The 25,544-nt window shown below is 39.0% G+C and overlaps 1 protein-coding gene across 2 annotated transcripts in view; it reads right to left on the reverse strand.

Moving 5' to 3' along the window:
• LOC149789608 (carnosine synthase 1-like) overlaps positions 1 to 25,544 on the reverse strand; it is a 166,728-nt gene that overhangs the window by 63,109 nt on the left and 78,075 nt on the right. The window contains exon 1 of one of the 2 annotated variants that reach the window (XM_089971629.1): positions 8,840 to 8,937. The exons of the other annotated variant lie outside the window; for it this stretch is intronic. The gene's annotated coding sequence lies outside the window, so the exon portion shown is untranslated. Of the gene's footprint in view, positions 1 to 8,839; positions 8,938 to 25,544 lie in introns of those variants that run through there. 2 annotated transcript variants of the gene reach the window in all.

Below are 25,544 nucleotides of genomic sequence, written 5' to 3' on the forward strand. Positions count from 1 at the left end.
GGGACGTTTGATCAGAGAATGATTTATTTATATATGCATGCGGACAGATGATCAGCTAAAACAAAACAGCACCACAGCATGTAATACGAATACCAAGCCGTAGAAGAAAAGCTGATACATGAATTATCGAGACCAATAGTTGCGCTGGATAAACTTGCTGTCTCAGATAATCCATCATCTGCTGTTAATACAACAATGGATGCTAATACAATGCCCGTACAACAACTAATACAATGCCCGTACAACAACTAAAATAATTTGCATGTAAGCGTAATATACGAAACCAAGAAGTACAAGAAAAGCCGACATGCTTTTATTATTATATGTGTTTGAGCATGCAGAAAACCGTTCTAGTGGTAACTGAGGCTGAACAAAACCGCCATCCCATTGCATCTGCTATGGCTAATGAAGCTGCTGAGTATGTTCGCAAAAAAGTGCAGCGATTACAAGTACCTGAATTTAAGTTTCAAAAACGCAGTGGTGAATTAGTAAATCACGTGGTAATTATTTCCCCACCCCCCACACATACACATATTAGGTGAAGATGCTCGGCAACTGTTATTAAATAAGATTTCTGGAATCTTATTGGTATTACAACACGCTGGTACCAGTGGAATTAAAGCGGATATTGTTCTTAGTGATAATTTAATTATGCCAATTAATAGAAAATCATCAGATGAGGATGGATATAAAATTGCAACACTAGGTTCATAATGGTGGTCTTACAATCATGAGCCGCAAAGACACCAAATCTACCCATAATGAAATCGATAAGATTTTTGTTGCTGAGTGCTATGATTGATTCAGAATCGCTATTTCCTTGTATAGATAAAGAATCTTGCCCGGTTGCTGAGTCAACACAGTAAACATACAGATAAGAGGTTTCCTTGGAGACGTTGCATGCATGTATTTAATAGCTAAAATCTGCTCGTTGACCATGAATGTAACTGTGTTGGGATCAGTGAAAACACGCAGTGGAAAACAATGCCGCAACCAGGCAACATACCTCAATTTACTGCACTGCAATGAAAGCTAAATATTCCGTATATCATCTATGCGGACTCTGAATATCTCCAGGTTTCAATGAAAGATGTATTCGTGTACGGCTCTGCTTCCAAAAATCAGCACCTGACAAATAAAATGAATAAAAACAAATACAACACAAGTTGCTGAATACGTTCCATGTGGGATTTGTTTTATAGTAGTTAGACGTGACGGGCAAACTTAGCCACCAATGGATCCAGCAACACCTTTGTTCTCCAGCGTTCATGATTATGACTAGCAATAAAATTCGTGAATTTTATGAGGCCACTTACTGCTGGATCTATGATGATCCTTTCGATGGTAGAATGCAAAATCATCCAACCGAAAGTTCCAAAATTCGTGATCACAGTCATGTCAATGACGCGTGTAGAGGAGCTGCACAAAACGCAAGTAATTTACAATTACGAATTTAACCAAACAAACAAAAAAAATTATGTAGCGATCCATACAGCCTGTTTGGGTGTGATAGTAACTTCATTATGCAAGCAGTAACATTAGCGCCAAAGGCACTAATAAGTGTTATTCCAAACGGAATGGAAAATACATATTTAGGCGTGGCCAGTTACCATTCATCGATTCATTACAGTTTTTGAATTCATCGTTGGACACGTTAATGAGCAATCTAGTGGTGGAAAAACGTCAAAATCACTAGTCGGTATGGTGCCATTAATACTGACCATTTTAAGAAGAAATGGTGTTTATCCACACGAGTACGTGATCAACTGGGACACATTTAGAGAAATTCAGTTGACACCGATTGCAAATTTTTATTTTTCGTTGTCATGTGAAGGTATTTCTGGAAAGGATTAAGAAAAAGCAAACAAAGGTTGGTCGGCATTTTAATGCAAAACACGGGTGATTATCACGATTAGATTTACGCACTGATGTGTCATTATTACCTTCCGCCTTTAAAAAACTTCGTGCCACTGCCACGCACTTGTATAAGCTCGACTCGCATATTACATATCATCATTGGGAATGGCTTGGGGTGAGTACGACCCCTTTGCACCTAAAGGTTACACCATATATCTTTATGCCAATAATCTTCATTAATAGGCAATGATGAAACCATTACCTGTTCATATATTTCCTTGGACTGATCACACCGACGTTAAACAGGACACGAACACTTGGTCTAGAATAACCGGACAACTTCAAAGAGCCCATAACGAATGCCCATTAGCACCAAAAGTGTTGTCAGTACCTGGTGGTTAGTTGTCACCTTGTTAGTGTACACTCATGAATGATTCAGGGCGTAAATTTACGGAATGCGCCAAACATTTTCCAAGACTTAGGAGGAGGTAATATTATATTTCACGTACGCAGTCTGCAGTTGCACTTGCGACTGGGAATGCGTGCATGGAAAGTCCATCGAGTGCTTGGATTACAACAAAGCGCTTATATGGCCCAGTACAAAAGCCATGAATGAATTTGAGAAAGATTGTTTCAAATTCATGACTGATTCTGTATTTGACAAAACAATGGAAAATTTACGAAAACGAATTCGAGTAGGTCTTGTCCGCGATAGTGAACATTACAACTTCGAAGGATCATCACGGTCCCGGCGTTTATCTCCCGATACATCTTTGTTGGCGGGCTTGTTATAGCAAAGCTGAAGCTGACATAACCTATGATGAATCGGCTGTGTTGCAATTGTCAAAACTGTTCATGTATGAGTTTTTTTCCCGACAAGATCAAACCTTTAAACTAGGATCATGCTAAAATGCTGTACACGGATACAGGCTAGCTTCTGATGCACATCACAACGAAAGACGTGTATATGGACATAGCTTAACCAGGTTAAACATACCAATCTGACAACAGCGTTGATCCAAAACAACGCATGTTGTTTAGTAAAGACAATAAAAATGTTGCTGGTAAATTTGAAGATGAATGATCAGGTAAACCAATCGAACAATATGTGGAGACTTCGACATACAGTAAAATCGAACAATATGTGGGGACTTCGACATACAGTAAAATACTCTCTATTGTGGTTGGAACTGACAAGAACATTAAAAACACTAAGGTGTGCAAAAGATCTCTGTCATGATAAGTATGTGGAATGTCTTAGAAAGCGACATTAATCTGCACACACTGCAAAGCTGATACATAGGTGTATACTAATGCACCATGGTGAGTTAGTCCCCACTAGACCCCAAACAATGGATACTCCAAGATGGCAGTACCGTCTACGTGTTTGGCCATCATTTGATTGTGAATCACCTTATAATTGATGCACAATGGGAATCACAAAGTGATTTATTAACGTGTTAGAACAAATAATTGAGGCAGTTTCGTATTCGCTAGAACAACTTGTAATTTCTCTCACACAAATCTCAACGTGGTGGACGAGGTCCCCTCGTATCTGGTCCATCAAGTGACAGTGCCAAACGGTAAGGTGTTGGTTGGTTTGGAGAATCAGTCCATTCCAACACTGTAAATACTGTGACGGACCGTACCAGGTCAGTACATGGCGCTGTCCACCTTCTATCTCTCCAGGTGCATACTGATACTGAACAAAATTATTTCAGCAGATTCCACCAGTGTTGGCTGTGAAATCAGTTTCTGAGTAACCCTGACAGTCTTTTGTCTAATCGCTTTAGCTGCATTGAAACCAATTACATGTGCTATTTCATTATCCAGTCTACTTTTGTTACCCATCCATGAGACTGCTCTGTGATCCGAGTGCTAGCACTTGAAGCTCCTCTGCATCCAAGATCTCACAAATAATTAATGTGCATATCGATGTCCGAATAACTATTCTGCAAGTGTACAATTAATTCATTCCACGATACCGTGTTCATGATGTATATTAACATGTCTAACAGGAACCCACAATGTTTCTACAGCAGCACAGTAACAGATACAAGAAATTCTTTACCAGGGTCCAATTGCAATACTTATGGCCATGTTAATATTGAATGTTTGAGTGCATCTGTGACACTTGATGAATCTTTTCGTGTCAACGGATTCGCTTCTTTATACCTGCTTGTAACATTGATTATGGTTGAAGTCTATTTGTAATTGCACGATCATGAGGAAAATATGGAATTATCCTGATGAACCTCATTTGCTTTCTGGACAACAAAACCAACCACATGAAATTTTTCTTGGCACTGGTAGATACATTTTGACACAGCGGTTATTTAGCCAACCATGTAATGCTTGCCAATCAAATCAATCCTCCGGAAAAAAATTTCACAAGGTCGACATAATAACAGAGACATGATTTATTTGACTCAAAGATACGCACATGTACCTAGAAATGTAATCCATGACAAATGCAACACGCTTATAACATTTCATTGTATTTATGCACATGGTTTATGAAACATCCATTGACCTTGGTGAGCCACCAACTACTCGTGTAATGAATTTTTTTAATGTTTGTTGAGACAACTAAGGATCCATATAGTTTTCTCGCTACTGAATATTAAATACTATATAATATATTGCTATAGACAATGATCTGTGATAGGGAGACTGGCATGACGGACGGTAGAAATTAATGAAATACTATATAATATATTGCTATAGACAATGATCTGTGATAGGGAGACTAGTATGACGGACGGTAGAAATTAATGAAATACAATATAATATATCGCTATAGACAATGATCTGTGATAGGGAGACTAGCATGACGGACAGTAGAAATTAATGAAATACTATATAATATATCGCTATAGACAATGATCTGTGATAGGGAGACTAGCATGACGGACGGTAGAAATTAATGAAATACAATATAATATATCGCTATAGACAATGATCTGTGATAGGGAGACTAGCATGACGGACAGTAGAAATTAATGAAATACTATATAATATATTGCTATAGACAATGATCTGTGATAGGGAGACTAGCATGACGGACTAGAAATTAATGAAATACTATATAATATATTGCTATAAACAATGATCTGTGATAGGGAGACTAGCATGACGGGCGGTAGAACTTAATGAAATACTGTATAATATATTGTTATAGACAATGATCTGTGATAGGGAGACTAGCATGACGGACGGTAGAAATTATTGAAAAAATAGGCAAATAAGAGGGTCAACCAGAAGTCGCAGACTCAATCACAAAGCCAATACTGAAAGTGAACTGAGGACACACAAACAAAACAACATGATCAACTAACTGAAGCACTTATAAGTGATCAATTACAGATCATATAAGCATTACAGCCAACCATAACGCCTACCAACTCCATCATTACCTGTAGCCCCACAAATAAAAGTATGATACAGTAACGGACCCCAGGTCGGACAGCAATATTAGAAGCAAGTAAAATTTAGCTATGCCCTTAGCATTAAAATATGTCGACAGAAATTATCTTTTTTTCAAACTTGATGAACATCTATTAATGCTGGGATAGAGCTTTACTGATAAAAGGAGAAAAAAAGAGAAGAGAAAAAAAATTTGTTGTTCCTAAAACACCAGACAGCCTTAAAATGATAGGTACAAGATATTAACTAGAACATGATCTCAATGAAGCTAATAAAGGTTGGATTATGAATCTTATTTTAGTGATAATACAAAAATAATTTGGTTAATTAATAATTAATAACTAATAAAGTAGAAACAAATCAGATTCAACACATAAAGATAGTAAGTGTGGTTTACGAAAGAATTTTACTATAATTGTATTAACCTCACATTGAATAATGGAATAATAAAAATAATAATTATAACCACAATTTCTTAAACAATTTCAAGGCACTGTACAACTTATGAGGATTAACAATAAAAAAAAAATAGAAAAATTCATGGTCATGTAAACTGGAGTCAATAAACAATAATATAAAGACCTAAAACAATTAACGATTGTAAAGTGATCGTAAGTATTAGGTGATAGCAAACATGGAAAATAAAAGCAAGTCTTTTGACAATGACAATAAATTATCACATTCCTAATGTCATTATATATATATATATATATATATATATATATATATATATATATATATATATATATATATATATATATATATATGTTTATATATGACACAAATAGTTTCACTGTATTTAGCCTTGCATGCTGAAAGTATGAAGGACACTAATAGCCGCAAATGTGAAAGCACCAAATACCTTCCTAGAAAACTGGATATTGATACAACACACTATTGTAAGAGGTGCCTATCTTTAACCAAACAAAGCAATTTTAAAAATATATGATAAAAAATTATGCTCATAATTATGACAGGTTTGGCACTGTTGCTGTAGTGTCATTACTGAATTATGGTTGGAGTCTATTCAAGTCAGCTCAAACTTTTGTAGAAGATAAAATTCTATAAACTGTTTTATTACATTTTCATAAGCTTCAATGTTATTAATGTTCTATCATTCACAAATGTATTTGGCCAAGGTGTATATTTAAGAATGGTGAAGAAATCTTAACTGCAACAACTGTTGTAAATGCATCTGATGTAACTGGAGTAATATTACATATTTTTAATTTTGTTTTTCCAGGGTGTACAGTCAGTGGATTAATGGTATATTTTCTTAATAACACCCAGTATGATACAAATTATTTTTCTTTAACTTTCCTTTAGTAATTTTAGCAGGATAATTTAAATATGGGGTTTGTATGATTATAGATTCTTTGTAAATTTATTTACAAAATGACATTTAAAATTTAAAGATACCAATTTGAATCGATTGACTGATTACTTGGCAACTTGCAAACACTTCCCATATAAAACAAAAAAAAAAACATCAAAACAATTACTAAAGACCACATTTACTCTTCCCAGGATTCCATTTTAAACTGGATTCTTTTCTTCTCTTGTGCCAACCTTTCTAACTTCTCTTTAAAGTTATCCAAAATTTCTTCTAAAGTGTTTTCCTTACCTGCATTTAAATAGTTTGTGATTAATTAATATTCATACTATTTGTCTGGAATTTATCTGGACTATTTAACTTGGCTTGTAAGACTTGTACTTCCTGAAATAATAGTTATAGCTTTTGCAATGATAGTTTTTATATAGTGTGCTTACTATTGACATCTCTTCAAAAGGCACTGTGGAGACTGATTTTTCAGCACGTTAAATTATTTCTCTATGAAATAAGATCCCATCTTGAGTTGATTAAATCTCTCGGCAATGTCTTGCATGATATCTAATGAAAGAAAATTAAATATTTTCCTTCTCCATATCCGTCTTAAAATACATTTGCAGCCACTTCAGTGACCTGTAAAGTTCCATATTTGCTGACTGAATCTTATTGAACCTTATATCCACTGGATTTATTACATTATTACCTAGATATTTTTAAGCCATTAATCTTGTATTCATGTCTTCTCCAAAATTTGTTTTCTACTTTTAGCACTGTGTCAGTATAATCCAAATTTTTTTTATAAACAAATGTAATTGGATTATATTATTTAATCCAGTGCATTAACTAATAATGTACCTGTGAATCAATTACGCCTTTGATTCTTGTAAATAGTTACAACACTGTTATATTATCATTAAATGGCATAACATTTCAATTGCTTATTCAGCTCCAAGTCCTTAGTATAGTAGAACAAGCTTTGTTTTTAATAAAAGTTTGTAAATGGTAGTATTTTTTTTTAATGGCCTTAAAAGATTATGGAAAAAGAAGATATTATGATACTCATGCTATATACAACTCCATTATATTTGTATTCATCCAATAGTAAACCATATTGAAATGGATAGTAAGTACATGTATGCTGATTAGGAGCTGCGGTTACTATTGACAAGGAAAACACATGAACACATAGATAAATATATGTGTGTGTGTGTGTGTGTGTGTTTATTTAAATGAAATTATAAATTGACACATATGTACAAAACAGATATGACACAACCAATGAGCAAGAAACAAGAAAAATTAAACTATTCAGCTAGGATAGGCAACTGCTGTATCACGTTATGGCTAATGCTGTACAAGCTATAATCCAAAATAATAAAACTAATGCTAGAAGTGATCTCTTTCTATATCCTGTGTGATAATGTCATCAGGTCAACTACTATCTTTATATTATTTCTTTTGTGCTGTGTGTTGTGTACATTCATACAGAAGATATATGCAGTAGCATAAAAGTCCTTACCTGGTAAATCAACACAGACAAAAATATAACAATAAAAAAGAAGAAAAAAATATTAAGAGCTTAATGCACTTCAACCAGGGTCATGAGTTTACTTAACACCACACTAAGCAAACGTTATTGAACTCTTTATTATTTCTCTCACAGATTAACATATATAAACAGAGCATGTTTTGTTTTCCTAGGTCATTACCGGACACAGTTGCGTACTAAACCGGCGGAGGGGGGGGGGGGGGCGTCTCGTGCGAGGCAGTTGCCCCGGGCGCCAGAGGTATTGGGGCGCCAAAACAGCTGCTAAAAAAAAAAAAAACAGGAAAAGCCACAAAATGGCATTATATTACAAGAAATTCGTTGGCAGCCAGGGCTTCGCCCTCAGCCCCGAATTGGGTGAGGGGGCTAATAGCGCTCTCCCAAACCCAAGAGCTGATTGGGGGGGGGGGGTGGCAGTACCACCCGCCCAAGACCCTCAGGCCTCGTATTCTGGCCCTTTGGGCCATCATCGTCGCCCAGTGCGCCATTTATGCCACTGGCCCCCGGGCTCCATTTACCTTTAACCTGTGATAAAAGAAACAAAAATTTTATATAAAAACCACGGTACTTTAAGGAGTGGCGAATCCACGAGTTAAAATATATCGTGTTTGGTACAAAAAGATGAAATATATTCGCTAATTTTGCAGGAAAATAATATTTTCTTGTTATCATATACCAACCTTGCTCTAGAATTGAAGTTTACAAGATTTAACTCACTTTTCAGCACAGCTATCAACCCCCACATCCCCATTTTGTAAATTAACCTCGTTTTCGTACGCGAAACAATCACTGACTTACGAGAACGGTAGGATGGGATGACCTAATCTGTCAAAGTAAATTATTATTACTTTTATTATTTTTGTTGACATTCTTTTGTAAACAATATCATAGTTGACGACGAATCAAATCCGATTTCATTAATGCATTTCTGCGGGTTTATTAATCTTAGTGTTGTCATGGAAGTAAGGGAAATAACTTCAAAGATAAAGAAACGGTGTTCAGTCAAATTTCTGAAGCAGAAATCAATTTCCATCACTGAAAAGTAATCCTGTTTCAGTTTATTTGCTCTAGCTCACAAAGCGCTGTTTTTTTTTTTTCTTTCTTTCTTTCTTTCTTTCTTTCTTTCTTTCTTTCTTCTTCTTCTTCTTCTTCTTCTTCTTCTTCTTCTTCTTTGTGGCTGCAGGTACAATTTGTGTAGGAACACACAATCAAGCGTCATATGGAATTATAGGATAGCTTAAACCTTCACATCACATATGGAAAGGCAAGATTGAACAAATACTGAAATTATTTCGGCAATACATTTTTATGATTTGTATATCACACACACACACACACACACACACACACACACACACACACATTAATAGTACTATATATCTACGTCTATATCTATTTATCTATCTATCTAATGGACGTGCGTAGCATTCACGACCCAGTATAGAGGGTTTACAATTGTGTCTCGGCATTTAATAAACTTCTGTCCCTTAGGTACTTCTTCTTCTTAAAATGATAAAGAGACTATTTGATATATAGTCGAGTTCATGAATAAGAAATATTTTCCAATACTGTTTGTTTGATGCAAGCATTGGTCCTTAGTATACTGCTACTAACCTTTCAGTTTTTGTTGCTGTTGTTTTGTTTTGTTTGTTTTTTTTTGGGGGGGGGTTGTTTTTTTTAAAATACTTTTTTAATAAGCCTTGACAAAATATGGGTTTGTTATTTATCAAATTTTACTTCCATACAATACATGAATATTAAATACGTAAATATTTAACATAAGAAAGTGTTTTTGCTTTCTTTTTGAGGGTTGTTGATGACCTTAGTTTCATCATTGTGGTACTGTTCATCATCATCTAGAACTACGTTAACTTAAATGGCAAATGTGAATATTCCAGTACAAGTGGTACGCTGACTTAAATGGCAAATGTGAATATTCCAGTACAAGTGGTACGCTGACTTAAATGGCAAATGTGAATATTCCAGTACAAGTGGTATGTTCGGAGGTGTCCAAGGGCATCCAAATTCATTTTCCCGTTTAACACGTTTTGAAGATACATACATCAAACTTGGAGACATAATGAATACGGTGTAGCACCTAGGTCCCTGCACACACAGACCTACTTTCAATCCTAGTCATCTGGTTTCGTTATCTACATTGCTTACCTTCTTATTCGTTATCCCTCACTGTTGTATCCTTAGCGTGACAAAGCGTCAATGAAAGTATTGGTGAACCGCTCCTTCTTTGCTCTGATATAGGTTGGCTTAGTGGAGCTATTTTTCAGTGAACGTTACGTTACTTCAAACCAGTTCGATTTGGGTTCACTAGCTTGAAAAAGATCTTTTTTATTATATTATAGTCACATGTCCAATAAATAAGGGTGCGAAGCGTTTATCTTCGCTTGAGAGATTTTATTAAAACCGAGTTTGCCCTTCTATTATCACGAAACATTTTATTCCAACTAATATAATAGATGGAATTAATTCTTTTGCCATCCAGATAAGAACTAGAATATGCTTCTGAGACTATTTACGGGCCGGAATTTTCTTTTTCGCTTCATTTAATCCAAACATAAAAAGTATATAACATGTGACACAGTAATTATGACCTTTTCGTGAGTAAGTAATTTAGTTACCCATAATGCATCGTTGAAATCAATCTACTCTTCATCCAGTTAGTGCCCCCGCTGCTATCCATATTTGGGTAAATCTGTTTACACATGGTAAGTATCAAAAAGCTTGAAACTATCTAATGTACTGGCTCAAGATATGTTGTAAACAGTTTTATTGTTCGGATCAATTTCAGGCAGTTGAGACAAAATAACACACACACACACACACGTCTAAGTAGCTAATTATCACAATCCGTATAGTTACTGATTAAGAACGAGCGGGAACCTTGTATTCACCCGACGTGACCTCCGACGGTCAAGCAATGTACTGAGGGCATAATGTGAAGGGGAAGAAAGGTACAGAGGCGTAGCTATGACATTTTGCGCCCGGGGACGAACTATAAAATTGGCGCCCCAGCCCCCTCCCCGTTTAATCACATTTTTGAATATTACCTTTGTTTACTTATTATAATGTAACGTTGTAAGCCTCATTTTGGCGCCCCTGTACCTTGGCGCCCGGGGACATATGTACCCCCCTGCCACCCACCCACCCCCAGCTACGCCTCTGAAAAGGTATATAAGTACCAGATCTTTTCTTAACAACAAGCACACACACACACACACTAAAATTTTTGAATATCTGAATTGTCAGTGTACACGAATATCCTCATTAAAAATGACCGAACATTTACTCCGCTAATAATTGACAGATGTGATAAATATAGTTCAATATAATGAAAGGTAAAACCTATTTCATAATTTTTACACTCGCATTACAGAGGTAACAAATCTCTCCATGTTGCTCCAACAACTCAACACCATCTTTTGGAACTATTCCACACACACACACACACACACACACTTCTTCACACCTACGCCATCACTTGCTGAAACTTCTGATTGCTCATACATTTGAGGATTGTATCATTTTTTTAATTTACTGAACTTAATATTTTGTACAGCCATGTGACGAGACCACAAGGTTTAATCTCGCATATATTTAACCATATTCCCGGAGTATATCTCTGAATTGAGATATTTATATATTTATGTTTTATTTATTACATCCTTTGAAACGTGTGCCACTTCAACAAATACTTAAACGTACAGGATAGTTTTGCTTTCAAAATTTGTTTTTTGTTTGTTGTCTAATTAAGAAGAGTGCAGAATAAAACTAGTATCACCGACTACACTATAATCCAAGGTGAAAAGATCGACAGATGGTAGAGCTTAGACGATGTCATTTAGGTACAGAGTTCAGATAAGGTTGTCCTGAGTACACGTGACCAATAAATCAGGTTCTGGAATAGCAATCCATCATATTCAATTTTTACAGAGGCGTCATGCATCAATGACATTTGTCAAATGGGGGTTAAATCAATCTGGTGTGGCGGGCAGAAGATATCATCGGATCACGTGGTATTCAAAATAGTTTCTTCAGCTTTAACACACATAAAGGTGACCAGTGATCAATCAATATGGTGTGTGTATGTGTGTGTGTGTGTGTGTGTGTGTGATATTTAGTTTTCTAACGTTGCTTTAACAATATTTCAGTCATATCACTATGATGTCTACAGTGTGGCAGTTTTTAGTGACATCTAGCACTGGGGCATCATGCCGCGGACATGTAGCGTCATGTCCCACTCATTCACATTATCCTGACACCAGGCCGACCAGTCCAAACACGAACTTATTAATACTGCGCGCCTGGCGATACAGCTGTTAGTACAATTTATATTTTTTAAGACTCTGCCAGGGTTCGAACCCTTGACCTCCCGCATTCGAGATGTACGCTCTAACCACTAGGCAACGATGTCTATATATATATATATATATATATATATATATATATATATATATATATATATATATATATATAGCGAGTTTATTAAGTTGCTCTCTCGACAGCAGACATCAGCTATTCAATATGCATCGTGTTGGTCATAAGAAAAAGAACCTAAATAAAGTTTTGTTTCATATCTATCAATATATTTGTTTGGTGCCTACATTCACACAGAAATCACTTGTCGATATCCTACGTGCAACGCTCGTCACATCTTTGCTAGACAATTTTCCGATGTGATAACCCTATCTACGCCTTGGCGTATGGAGCAGATATGTCTGTGCTTCGGGGCTGTGAATTTTATTGGATGTGACCGCAAGCCACCACATCCAATCAAAATTAAGTTGTTCAAATTTGAAAACTGTTCCTACTTGATCGAGACAAGGGGAACACACAGCATGAATGAACAGATAAATAAGCCATTTTTCTCTGCCGGTCTGTGTTTGCACAAACATCTTGCACTCAAAAAGACCAGTAAGGGATCCACTCTGGTACAAAGTCATACTTTGGATGTTAAACTTATAAAGTATCCTTTTTAGGTCAGATGCCTTTTCGGCCGATGTAAAATGCACCATGAAATTGGTTAGTTAGCATACATATTAAGGGAGACCACTTATTAAATCCAATATATGACGTTAGGACAAACAACCAAAATATGTTAAATACGCCAAGGTGTAGATAGGGTTATCATATCGGAACCTTAGCTAGCGAAGATGCGGTGTTGAAAAAGATTAGCCCTCTTAAAATTTCTGACTAAACTTCTACCTCCCCAAAATCGCTTGAACTTTATTTGACTGGATACATGCTAACTCTGAGAAGCTAGGGTTGTATCATATGGGGAATATGCCAATTTATAATGTATCCAGGACCTATAAACTTTAGAAAACTGTCGAGCGAACAATTCTGAAACCTCCAATTTTGACTCTCTTGAGTGTTTTGTTTTCTCTTCTACAGTGGCTACAAATACAAAAATGTCAGGGAACCATTTAATAAGGAATCTTTATCAAGATTATGCTTCTAACCTAATTTAACGGATAGTATCCTATTCTGAGCCCAGTGTCTGCTAAATACGGATAAGCATTAACTCCAGATTTATAGGTCAAAACTAATCATACACAAAATCTTATACTGCATCAGCACCTTGGTTTGGGAATTCCCGCACCCACCCACGTCGACAGTTAAATTCAAATTCCATCCCTTCATTTAAAACGTCACTAAAGCAATTTTTTCATGACCAGCAGTAATGATATAATAAAGCCCCCTACTACAGGACTGTATAATTGTATCAAGATACATTATGTGCGTATTTTTTCTACACATGTCTGTATGACTCCTGCCTTGCTGAAATATGAACACTTGTGTACAGTATTTATTCATGTACTATTATAGTTGTATACATTAATCCATTTTGACCAATCCGGTGCCCTGATGGTTAGAGCGTCCGCCTCGGATGCGGCAGGTCCTTGGTTCGTGCCCGGCCGAGTCGTGCCAAAGACTTATAAAAATGGTACTAATAGCTGTCTTGCTAGACGCTCATCATTAAGAGGTCAGTGTTAGGATTGGTCGGCCTGGTGTCAGGATAATATGCCTACATATCTGTGGCATGACGCCCCTGTGCTAGACATCACTATAAACTGCCAGACTGCATATATCGTAGCGATATGACACACACGCACACACGCATTCATCGATTTTAAATATGTATGAATGTGTGTGCGAGTATGCCTGGTTAAATATATATGAATATGTGTACGAGTATGCCTGGTTAAATATATATGAATATGTGTACGAGTATGCCTGGTTAAATATATATGAATATGTGTACGAGTTACTTTCGTAACATAACATGGTATTATGATTATTATTAAAGATCGCACAACGGTTAATAAGTGTTCTGTTTCAATCATATTTTGATCACTTATTAGACAAAACCTCTCCTCACAGGAAATGTGTCAATAACAATCAAATTCAACAGCAAGACTATGTACTACTTGTGTAGCTGGTCGAAATATATCCTATTTAACGGTACACATGGATGCTTTCAACTTACTTATCACACTAAGTCAGTTTACTAGAGGCTCCTAAGGACTTCCTGTTTTGTTATCTAAACTGCTTAGCTGTACTTAGGAGTAGTAGGGCATCCTTAACGAGCACGTGGGAGAGGAGCCGAAGAGATACAAACGATATCCAGAGTTTAGGCGCGATATTACATCATAGACAGTTGGCGCCATCGTAGGCAGGCGGGTACAGTGTGTAGCAAGCGACCACAAACAACAATGCCAACTACAAACGCTGAGAGCGAATGATATACCATCGCTAATCATGACCTGATGAGGAACTAAAACGTATACCTGGATGCACTGGGAATTGACAGCTTGATGCGGACGAAAATTCTTTGGCATTTACGGATCTTTTCACGCCGGACAATATGGAGACGGGATGTGATTCTTGACATGTAGAAAATGAGGACAAGGTACCAGTGCCACTCTCCAGATAAACAACAAATGTGGAGTGTTAAAAAATAAATAAGCTGAGATGCACTCGACAAACGTTTGAATGCAATTTAGGACTGTCTTTAGCGAGCTAACCAAGGCGATGGTGATCCCAGCTCTCATGACTGCAGGCATAGCGGCGGCAATCGGGTACAGTTGACGCAGCTGGTCATCTCGAAGCATACAAGGCTGATAAGCTACTGTCAGGGATCAAAAATGTAGAGGTATCCCATTCGCGTGACAACGGCGAAGGCACTTTTGAACTCAGACCTGAACCACTTCACGGACATCTATATGTGTGACCAGATGGAACGCCTGCCTAGGTGTAGCGACGCTATAGTTCACAAGTCGGCTAGAGTAGAAACAAGCCGGTTGTGACCACGGTAGTAGTATATGGGGTCACCCTAGCGTCAAGTGGACTTACCATGCAAAAACAGTCGATTCACTCTGGCGTCAAGGGGAATTTAACATGGGAAATTTTAACATGGATGGAACTGTAGAGCGTCAAGGGGAATTGAACATGGAAATTGAACAGGACCGGTACTTTAACGTCAATGGGACTTTAACGTTAAAATATGGGGTTTGCACTTTGTCGTAAATGGAAATTGAACATGGGAATGTCACCTGGATGTCAATGGGAATTGAACTTTGGGTGACGTCATGAGGTTTATAGGGTCAAAACATTTTATAGGGATTTTAATGTATTTGTAAGGACAAAGGGTAGATAGGGACAAACATACAAATACACATTTAAACACACAGAAAAGACGACAGAAATGTTCTAAAACAAACCTCACAGAGAGAATAGAGGCTCAAAAAAGAAAAGTCTATTGTATGGGTTCAAAACATTTATTCAAGTATATACATGGGCTCTCTGGCCTGTGCTTTGGTCTAAGCACTATCCATTTAATACATAAACATTTCTACATCAAACAAACCTATTTACTAGTTATTTAGTTCTTGGCTCTAGTAAACCTGTTTACATTTAATGTTCAGTTATAAGAAAAAGCTAACACAAAACAAGTAACATGCAATCAAATAGGACAAAGTTCATGTTTCTCTCTCTCTATTCGTCTCACACGTTGTTAAAAATCTGGTCAGCTAGCACTTGTGTCCCAGCGTAGATATTTCCCATCACTTAATCCGTTTCATTCATAAATCGGCTGTTATATCCATCGTGCTAGGTACATTTATCAGTAAGCAGATCAAGTGCAGTCATCGTCTTCTTCCCATGGAGGTACAATGTATACCATATTAATGGTTACTTTTCCTTCGTTGATGTCAAATTTTCCTCTCATCGACTGCACGTCTTCAATAGCCCTAAAAAAGTTTGGACGAAGTTATTTCTGCAGGTGTGCTAAATCCGAGACATACAGGTGAGTTCAAACTGTCGAGATACATAGATAGGCTCAAACGACCTCGATTTTTGACTTGGCAATGACATTTGAGTTCCTCTAACAGTGAGTCAAGTAGGTCCGTAATGAAACCTGCTACTTCCTCGGCTGAAATGTCAGACGCGAAGTCTCTAAATTTCACCGTGTAGGTGTAAGTTGTCGTTCTAAATTTTCTTGAGGTCGCTGTCTGAGTCATTTGGATGCTAAAATACTCCTGTAGGTCTACTAAATCCTTTCCCTTCTTGGACGCACTTTGCTGTGACGGTATGGTAGTGAAAGAGGTCAGTGATGTTTGTTCCTTCTCTTTTTTCATCTGCGTAGAGTGATTCATCTTTCTCGTTGCTTGTCCTCGCAATGAAGTGTCGTTCTTGGAAGTCGTCCCTTTTTATACTGGGTGATATCAGTATGTCCATAAGGTAAAGTTTTGTGGTCTGGAAGTTTCACTAGCTGCACGTAGTTTGTCATGGCGTTAGTACATAAATAACTAAGATGTGTTACTGCATTGGTGATGTGATAGTGAGGCAAAGAATCACACCCGAGTTTCTCGTTGGACTTGAGTCTTACGCTCTATACTTGCTGTTTGAAGGGATTCATTTTTTCTCAATTGGTCTTAGTAGTGACAATGAACTGTTGGTCTTGGACGTTGTCCTTTTTTATATGCTGACCAATATTGATGTGACCGTACGGCAAAGTAAAGTGGTTGGGAAGTCGCACTCGCTTCTGGTACACGATTTGATAGACTTTTTCCAAGGGTCGACTGACGATGTGGTGAGTGGGTAAACGTACAATCTTGTTCGGCTGGTAGGTGGTCACTTTAAAGTTTGCATCCTCTCCAGACTGCAAGGCTTCTTTCAATACGCCAAAGTTGACCACACGACTGGTACGATAATTCAGAGTCAATCCTTTCACTTTACACTCTGTGTGCACTTCTCCTTGTGGGTCCCGGTATTCGTAGCCGTAATTTTTAGGACCGCCACTCGCGAAACTTAGAATCTTGTCGTCAGGATGTTCGTCTGTCCAGGCTCCTAAACGGTCTCCTTCGATGTTAGGGTGTTGCTGACCCGGTCGATCGATGTAGATGCAACTGTCCGTGTCAAAGTACAGGACGCGATCCCCTAACAGTTCTAAAGCTTCGTACAATTTTAAGCGAGCATGAGCTGTCACGTAAGCCGCAATGATGACATTTCCAAAAGGGTCGTCTTGTACAAAGTCCAGATCTTCTTCGTAATTGACCAAGATTAAATTCTCTCGAACGACGTCCACGTGTTTCATGTATTTGGTTTTGTCGTGAATCATCTGGAAGTAGCGGGAAGGTTCTGTCAAATATTCCGTCTTGGGTAAACACGGTCGTTGTGCCATTTTACCCCACAAGCAATTTAACATCACTTTGGCAAACGATCGCCTGCTTTCGGTTTTCTCGATGTGGTCTAAAGTGATGCCTTCTTCTTCCCGGTATTTCTCTTTGAATTTTATTTGGTCTTCGGGAGTGTGACACCAGGAAGGATAGCCGCTGGCTTCTTGCTTCAGTTTCAAAAAGGCATGCACGTAGTCTGCGAAAATGCCTTTCTGAGTAGGGTCACCCTTGTGGTATTGTTGTGTCTTGGGAAAGTGGCAAATTTCGTACACTTCTAACAGTTGGTATCCCATGTCCATAGCTTTGAACAATTCTACGCTGACCCAGGTTCCCGTCAAGGCCCGTTCTTCCTGGGTGTGCTGACAAGCCTGATCTTGGTTGCACGTTTCGGCACAAGTACGGCACAAGGGAAACATCAGTTTGCCTTGACAATGGTGAGGTAAGACGGGATGGTATAGGTTCGTGGGAGGCAAAACTTTGCACTTGATCAAGCCTTCGTACTGTCGAATGTTGACCAGGTCGATGTGTTCCGTCGGCAATCGCGGGTGCCCTGTAGGAAAGTGACAATATTTGCACACGTAGGGATACAGCGAACACACATCCAAGTATTTGATTTCTTCTCCTTTCTCTTCGTCGACTTGGTACAGCAAACAGGTGGCATTGGTCCTTCCTCCGTACAAACTATCCCTCGGGTTCAGGGGGTCCATCAGCTTGTAACTTTCCACGACACGTTTAAACTTGGGATCGATTTTCCAACGGTGATCGTATTCGTGTTCCCACATTTCCACCACTTGGTATCCTTGCTGTTCTAACTTCAAGCGTCGCTGACAAGTGTCCTGGTACAGGTCTTCCATGGTCCGTTGTAAAAACTGATTTTTAGTGTCACGGTCAGGGTAGCAGACGGGACATCCGTGAAATAAGCAACCGTTAAGCTCATACACGATCTTGGGGTTTTTTAAGTCCCAGCCATCGACCGAATACGTTCCGATGGTCCTTTCGCCTCCTCCGTTGCGGGCATGCTGAATCCATTTGCCTTCCTTGTCGCACAAGTAATGTAACCAGCGTAGGGCTTTGACCGAGTATTGACGCTTGACATAGTTGGTCGTTTGAGGACTGATGACAGCCACGATCTTTTGAGGCATGAATCGTTGGCGGTACACTAAGGAACACGCTTTGGCAATGGTGCAAGCTTCTTTCAAAGGATCGACCCCTCCGTGTTCCATGAACAGTTCTCGAAATTTTCCACAGCAACGTCGTAAAATGTCCACGTCGGAACGACAATACTTTAACATTTCTTCCTGAAAGTCGAAGGGGTCAGAGGCATGAGCCTGGTACCAAGCGTAGAAATCTTCTCGTTGTTCGGTACGCATGTTGTCGGGGTCGTAATAGTGAGCCTCAGGCAAATGGGGTAGAACGGCATGTTGATTGGCTTCCGTATTGAAAAAGTGTGGAAAGTACCCTTTAGCCATTTCTGTCATTCCAAACGTTTTAGGCATTCGACTCAAAGGCATGGCCAAGTAACTCATCGAATCTTTAAACTGCACTTGTCCCACTCGCATGAAAATGATTTTGGCTCCGTTCAAAGTGACTTTAGGACGTTCGGTGCCATGTTCCGTATAGTACCTCAAAAGAAACTGTCCATCGTATCCGGAGAAATTGTGAGCCATCACTGTGGCATGGCGATGACAATCTCGGTAACGTTCGATGTCCTCTTTGCTCCATGTCTTGTCGATGGGGTCTAAGACCCATTTGGCAAAATCGTCTAGCGTCGTTGGTCCTCGAAAGATTTTTTCACGCCCTCCAGGAATTTTGCTGCAGTGAGGGCAATAACTGAAGATAGGTTCTTGAATACACTTCTCGCACGCTCGATGAGCCACGCAGAAATTAGGAATGTGAATGCCAGTCTCTTGCATGCATTCGAAATCGAAAAAGATGAAATTGCCTTTCTTCTTGTGACCGTCCTCTTTCTCTGGTGGGGGTTGGTATTTTTGCACGTAACATTCGTGTTCCAAGTCCACGATGTGGTGACAAATGTGACATTTTTTCTTTCCTGAACATACGTGTGCCTTGACACTATTGGTACGTATGCCTTGTCCACACGCGGGGCACAATCTCAGCAGTTGACAAGCGCATTTCTTCTGTGAACCTTGCGTCTTCAAATGTTGTTGGTAACAGGTAGGGCTGACAAACGTGCGCAGACAAGTTGAACAAGGCACTGGTTCTTCGCTCAGACAGGGTTGAGAGGCCAAACATCCTGAGCATTTCCATCCACAATGTTTGTGTTGCTCTCGATTATTATAACCATAGTCACATTTCTCACAATAATAAACATATCCCAGGAATCCACTGATACTGGTAATGGTATCGAAATGTTCATCGTGATGATAAAGGTGAATGTATTTCCGTCCTTAAATTCTTGGCCTCGAAACAACAGAGGCCCGCGCATTTCTTGAGGGTGCACTTTCAAGGTGTAGCGTGGAGCTAGGGCATCTTGCAATTTTTGCATCTCAGGAATGCCACAGGGTGTGTCTTTGGACAGTCCGGCTTGTTGTAACAGGAGTTCTGCTTCATTTCGTTGTTTGGCTCGGTCGGATTGTTGAATAGTTTTCCAGGTTCTTTTCCATTCTACCGTGTCGTTCTTGTTGGCATAGGTTCGTCCCACCACGATGGCACGGGCTAAACACATCTGGCCATGAGGGTTGTTAATTCGGACGAGACTTGTTTTGGTGTTGCGAAGGTCGTCCACCAATAAGACCTTTTTGCGTCCTGTCCCTTGAGGAAGAGAGACGTGAGCCATTTTCAGTGTGGCTTTACCATCGGTGATGTCAAACTTGTCATTGGATTGTTGCACCTGTTGTATCTTGTCCATGACTTTGGAAGGGGTCAGTTCTGCGGGTCTGCTAAACTCGATCCAAACAGGGGATTTCAAGCTGTCGTGTTGTATGGATAGTGTCAAGCGATCGTCTTCTTTGGGTTGACATTGTCGCTTGAGTGTGGTGAGCAAAGAATCCCACATCTCGGTGATGAACCCTTCTGCTTTCTCCAACGGTACGTCGGACTTGAAATCTTTAAACTTCACCGTGTAGGTGTAAGCCGTGGTTCTAAATTTTCTAGAGGAGCGCTTTTCCGTCTCTCGAATGTGATAGTACTTTTCAGGGTTGACTGGTGAACTTTGGTTTGGAGTAGACTCTCTCTGTCTGGTCGCAGACGTGGAAGGTGTTGGTTCAGGTTCGCTCATGTCTTCTATTTGAGCGAACACTTCTTTTCGTGTGTGAGGCGATACGTCACTTCGCTGCCTCTTACGTTCTTCTTCTCTCACTGAAATCGTGCGATCGTTTCATCTCGATTGCTGATTCAGAAATGATTTAACCAAGTTCATTCTTTCCATATATACCCTCTCTACCTCTCGTTGTGACAATGACTTGGTATATTTCACAAGGCAAGTGAAAGCCAAGCATATAGGAACCCATCGACAGCGTTGCGTCTTAAACACCTCATGCATCTTGACGACCCTTCGATTCAAACCCTACCACGAAAGAAAATAGTTGCAAGAAAAATAAAACAGACAGTTGGTGTCTTCAAGAGAGCTAGAGACGGCACTGTGTCGCTGGGACACGTACGTACGTACTCCAGAAAACTACGCTACTCGACAACGTGAGTGTGCTTGTCAAAATGTTTGAATAAGGTTAAAAATGTTTGTCAGTTTCAAAACGCGAACCAGTACTGTGTCCGTTTAATATTTGATATGGCAAGAAGAAATGGTACAATACGCAACAAAGGGTTTGTACGTTTACACTCCAATCTGTCTGTACTGCAATGGTAACAGCGCTCTTGCGTTGGCATTATTTTGCCACACTACCTTTTAAATAAAACAATGCATCACTCATCATAAACGATTTCATTGGCTATACTTATTTTCTTACCGCTTTCGCTTCGAATTGACTTCAGTACCTTTTCGCACAGCGACAAGATCGGACGTGTTTTTTTATTCTGCGTCTGGTCGCTACACTACTTGCCCTGAATTTACAACCAAACAATGTGTTACACATTGTAATTGACTTCATTGGCTAACCGATATTTTACACTTCTGTCTCTGTTGATGTGAGTGTGCTTGCCAAAATGTTTGAGTAAGATTAAAAATGTTTGTTAGTTTCAAAACGCGAACCAGTACTGTGGCCGTTTAATATTTGATGTGGCAAGAAGAAATGGTACAATACGCAACAAAGGGTTTGTAGGTTTACACTCCAATCTGTCTGCACTGCAATGGTAACAGCGCTCTTGCGTTGGCATTATTTTGCCACACTACCTTAAAAAAAACCCCAATGCATCACTCATCATAAACGATTTCATTGGCTATACTTATTTTCTTACCGCTTTCGCTTCGAATTGACTTCAGTATCTTTTTGCACAGCGACAAGATCGGACGTGTTTTTTTTTTATTCTGCGGCTGGTCGCTACACTACTGTCAACAAGCCCTGAATTTACAACCCAAACAATGTGTTACACATTGTAAGTGACTTCATTGGCTAACCGATATTTTACAATTCTGTCTCTATTGATGTGAGTATGCTTGTCAAAATGTTTGAGTAAGATTAAAAATGTTTGTCAGTTTCAAAACGCGAACCAGTACTGTGGCCGTTTAATATTTGACGTGGCAAGAAGAAATGGTACAATACGCAACAAAGGGTTTGTACGTTTACACTCCAATCTGTCTGCACTGCAATGGTAATAGCACACTTGCGTTGGTATTATTTTGCCACACTACCTTTAATAAAACCCCAATGCATCACTCATCATAAACGATTTCATTGGTTATACTTATTTTCTTACCGCTTTCGCTTCGAATTGATTTCAGTACCTTTTCGCACAGCGACAAGATCGGACGTGTTTTTTATTCTGCGGCTGGTCGCTACTCTACTTGCCTTGAATTTACAACCAAACAATGTGTTACACATTGCAAGTGACTTCATTGGTCAGTCGATATTTTCCACCGCCTTAGCTTCAAATTGGTTTCACTTGTTATTCGCACCGTGAGATGATCAGACACGTTTTTCTGTACCTGACCATTAGTCACTTTACAAACAATAAAACTAAAACACAAATGATCACGCCATGAGCGGCTCATGGAAATTATGTTAGTCATGTTACGAAATATAGCACGACTTGTTTGGATGTACTTTTCTGTGGTCACTCTTTAATTACATGCGTCTTCAGTTCACTCTTGTGATATTTTTTGTAAAGGGTGTATTTTTTCTATGGATGTGATTGTGTTATGTTCTATATGTTTTTTTATGTTTTCAGTGATTTTACTTTATATCTATATTTTAATTTAGATGTATAGACTATGTAGTCTGAAATAAAGAATTCTTATCTTATCTTATGTAAATGGAATGAGTGTTTCTTTGAAACTTTCATAAGGAAAATGTGCCATAAAAACAAACGTACGTGTCGTCATATTTTTAAAGTAGGAATACATGATCTATCTCTCTCTCTCTCTCTCTCTCTCTCTCTCTCATTGTAGTTTTGATTTATACCCTAATGGAATATGTTCCCGTTCAAAGCTATGGACATGGGATACCAACTGTTAGAAGTGTACGAAATTTGCCACTTTCCCAAGACACAACAATACCACAAGGGTGACCCTACTCAGAAAGGCATTTTCGCAGACTACGTGCATGCCTTTTTGAAACTGAAGCAAGAAGCCAGCGGCTATCCTTCCTGGTGTCACACTCCCGAAGACCAAATAAAATTCAAAGAGAAATACCGGGAAGAAGAAGGCATCACTTTAGACCACATCGAGAAAAACGAAAGCAGGCGATCGTTTGCCAAAGTGATGTTAAATTGCTTGTGGGGTAAAATGGCACAACGACCGTGTTTACCCAAGACGGAATATTTGACAGAACCTTCCCGCTACTTCCAGATGATTCACGACAAAACCAAATACATGAAACACGTGGACGTCGTTCGAGAGAATTTAATCTTGGTCAATTACGAAGAAGATCTGGACTTTGTACAAGACGACCCTTTTGGAAATGTCATCATTGCGGCTTACGTGACAGCTCATGCTCGCTTAAAATTGTACGAAGCTTTAGAACTGTTAGGGGATCGCGTCCTGTACTTTGACACGGACAGTTGCATCTACATCGATCGACCGGGTCAGCAACACCCTAACATCGAAGGAGACCGTTTAGGAGCCTGGACAGACGAACATCCTGACGACAAGATTCTAAGTTTCGCGAGTGGCGGTCCTAAAAATTACGGCTACGAATACCGGGACCCACAAGGAGAAGTGCACACAGAGTGTAAAGTGAAAGGATTGACTCTGAATTATCGTACCAGTCGTGTGGTCAACTTTGGTGTATTGAAAGAAGCCTTGCAGTCTGGAGAGGATGCAAACTTTAAAGTGACCACCTACCAGCCGAACAAGATTGTACGTTTACCCACTCACCACATCGTCAGTCGACCCTTGGAAAAAGTCTATCAAATCGTGTACCAGAAGCGAGTGCGACTTCCCAACCACTTTACTTTGCCGTACGGTCACATCAATATTGGTCAGCATATAAAAAAGGACAACGTCCAAGACCAACAGTTCATTGTCACTACTAAGACCAATTGAGAAAAAATGAATCCCTTCAAACAGCAAGTATAGAGCGTAAGACTCAAGTCCAACGAGAAACTCGGGTGTGATTCTTTGCCTCACTATCACATCACCAATGCAGTAACACATCTTAGTTATTTATGTACTAACGCCATGACAAACTACGTGCAGCTAGTGAAACTTCCAGACCACAAAACTTTACGTGGACATACTGATATCACCCAGTATAAAAAGGGACGACTTCCAAGAACGACACTTCATTGCGAGGACAAGCAACGAGAAAGATGAATCACTCTACGCAGATGAAAAAAGACAAGGAATAAACATCACTGACCTCTTTCACTACCATACCGTCACAGCAAAGTGCGTCCAAGAAGGGAAAGGATTCAGTAGACCTACAGGAGTATTTTAGCATCCAAATGACTCAGACAGCGACCTCAAGAAAATTTAGAACGACAACTTACACCTACACGGTGAAATTTAGAGACTTCGCGTCTGACATTTCAGCCGAGGAAGTAGCAGGTTTCATTACGGACCTACTTGACTCACTGTTAGAGGAACTCAAATGTCATTGCCAAGTCAAAGATCGAGGTCGTTTGAGCCTATCTATGTATCTCGACAGTTTGAACTCACCTGTATGTCTCGGATTTAGCACACCTGCAGAAATAACTTCGTCCAAACTTTTTAGGGCTATTGAAGACGTGCAGTCGATGAGAGGAATATTTGACATCAACGAAGGAAAAGTAACCATTAATATGGTATACATTGTACCTCCATGGGAAGAAGACGATGACTGCACTTGATCTGCTTACTGATAAGTGTACCTAGCACGATGGATATAACAGCCTATTTATGAATGAAACGGATTAAGTGATGGGAAATATCTACGCTGGGACACAAGTGCTAGCTGACCAGATTTTTAACAACGTGTGAGACGAATAGAGAGAGAGAAACATGAACTTTGTCCTATTTGATTGCATGTTACTTGTTTTGTATTAGCTTTTTCTTATAAATGAACATTAAATGTAAACAGGTTTACTAGAGCCAAGAACTAAATAACTAGTAAATAGGTTTGTTTGATGTAGAAATGTT

The sequence above is a fragment of the Sinohyriopsis cumingii genome, chromosome 10 (assembly GCF_028554795.1).
Source record: "Sinohyriopsis cumingii isolate HCF-2022 chromosome 10, ASM2855479v2, whole genome shotgun sequence".
Lineage (NCBI taxonomy): Eukaryota > Metazoa > Mollusca > Bivalvia > Unionida > Unionidae > Sinohyriopsis > Sinohyriopsis cumingii.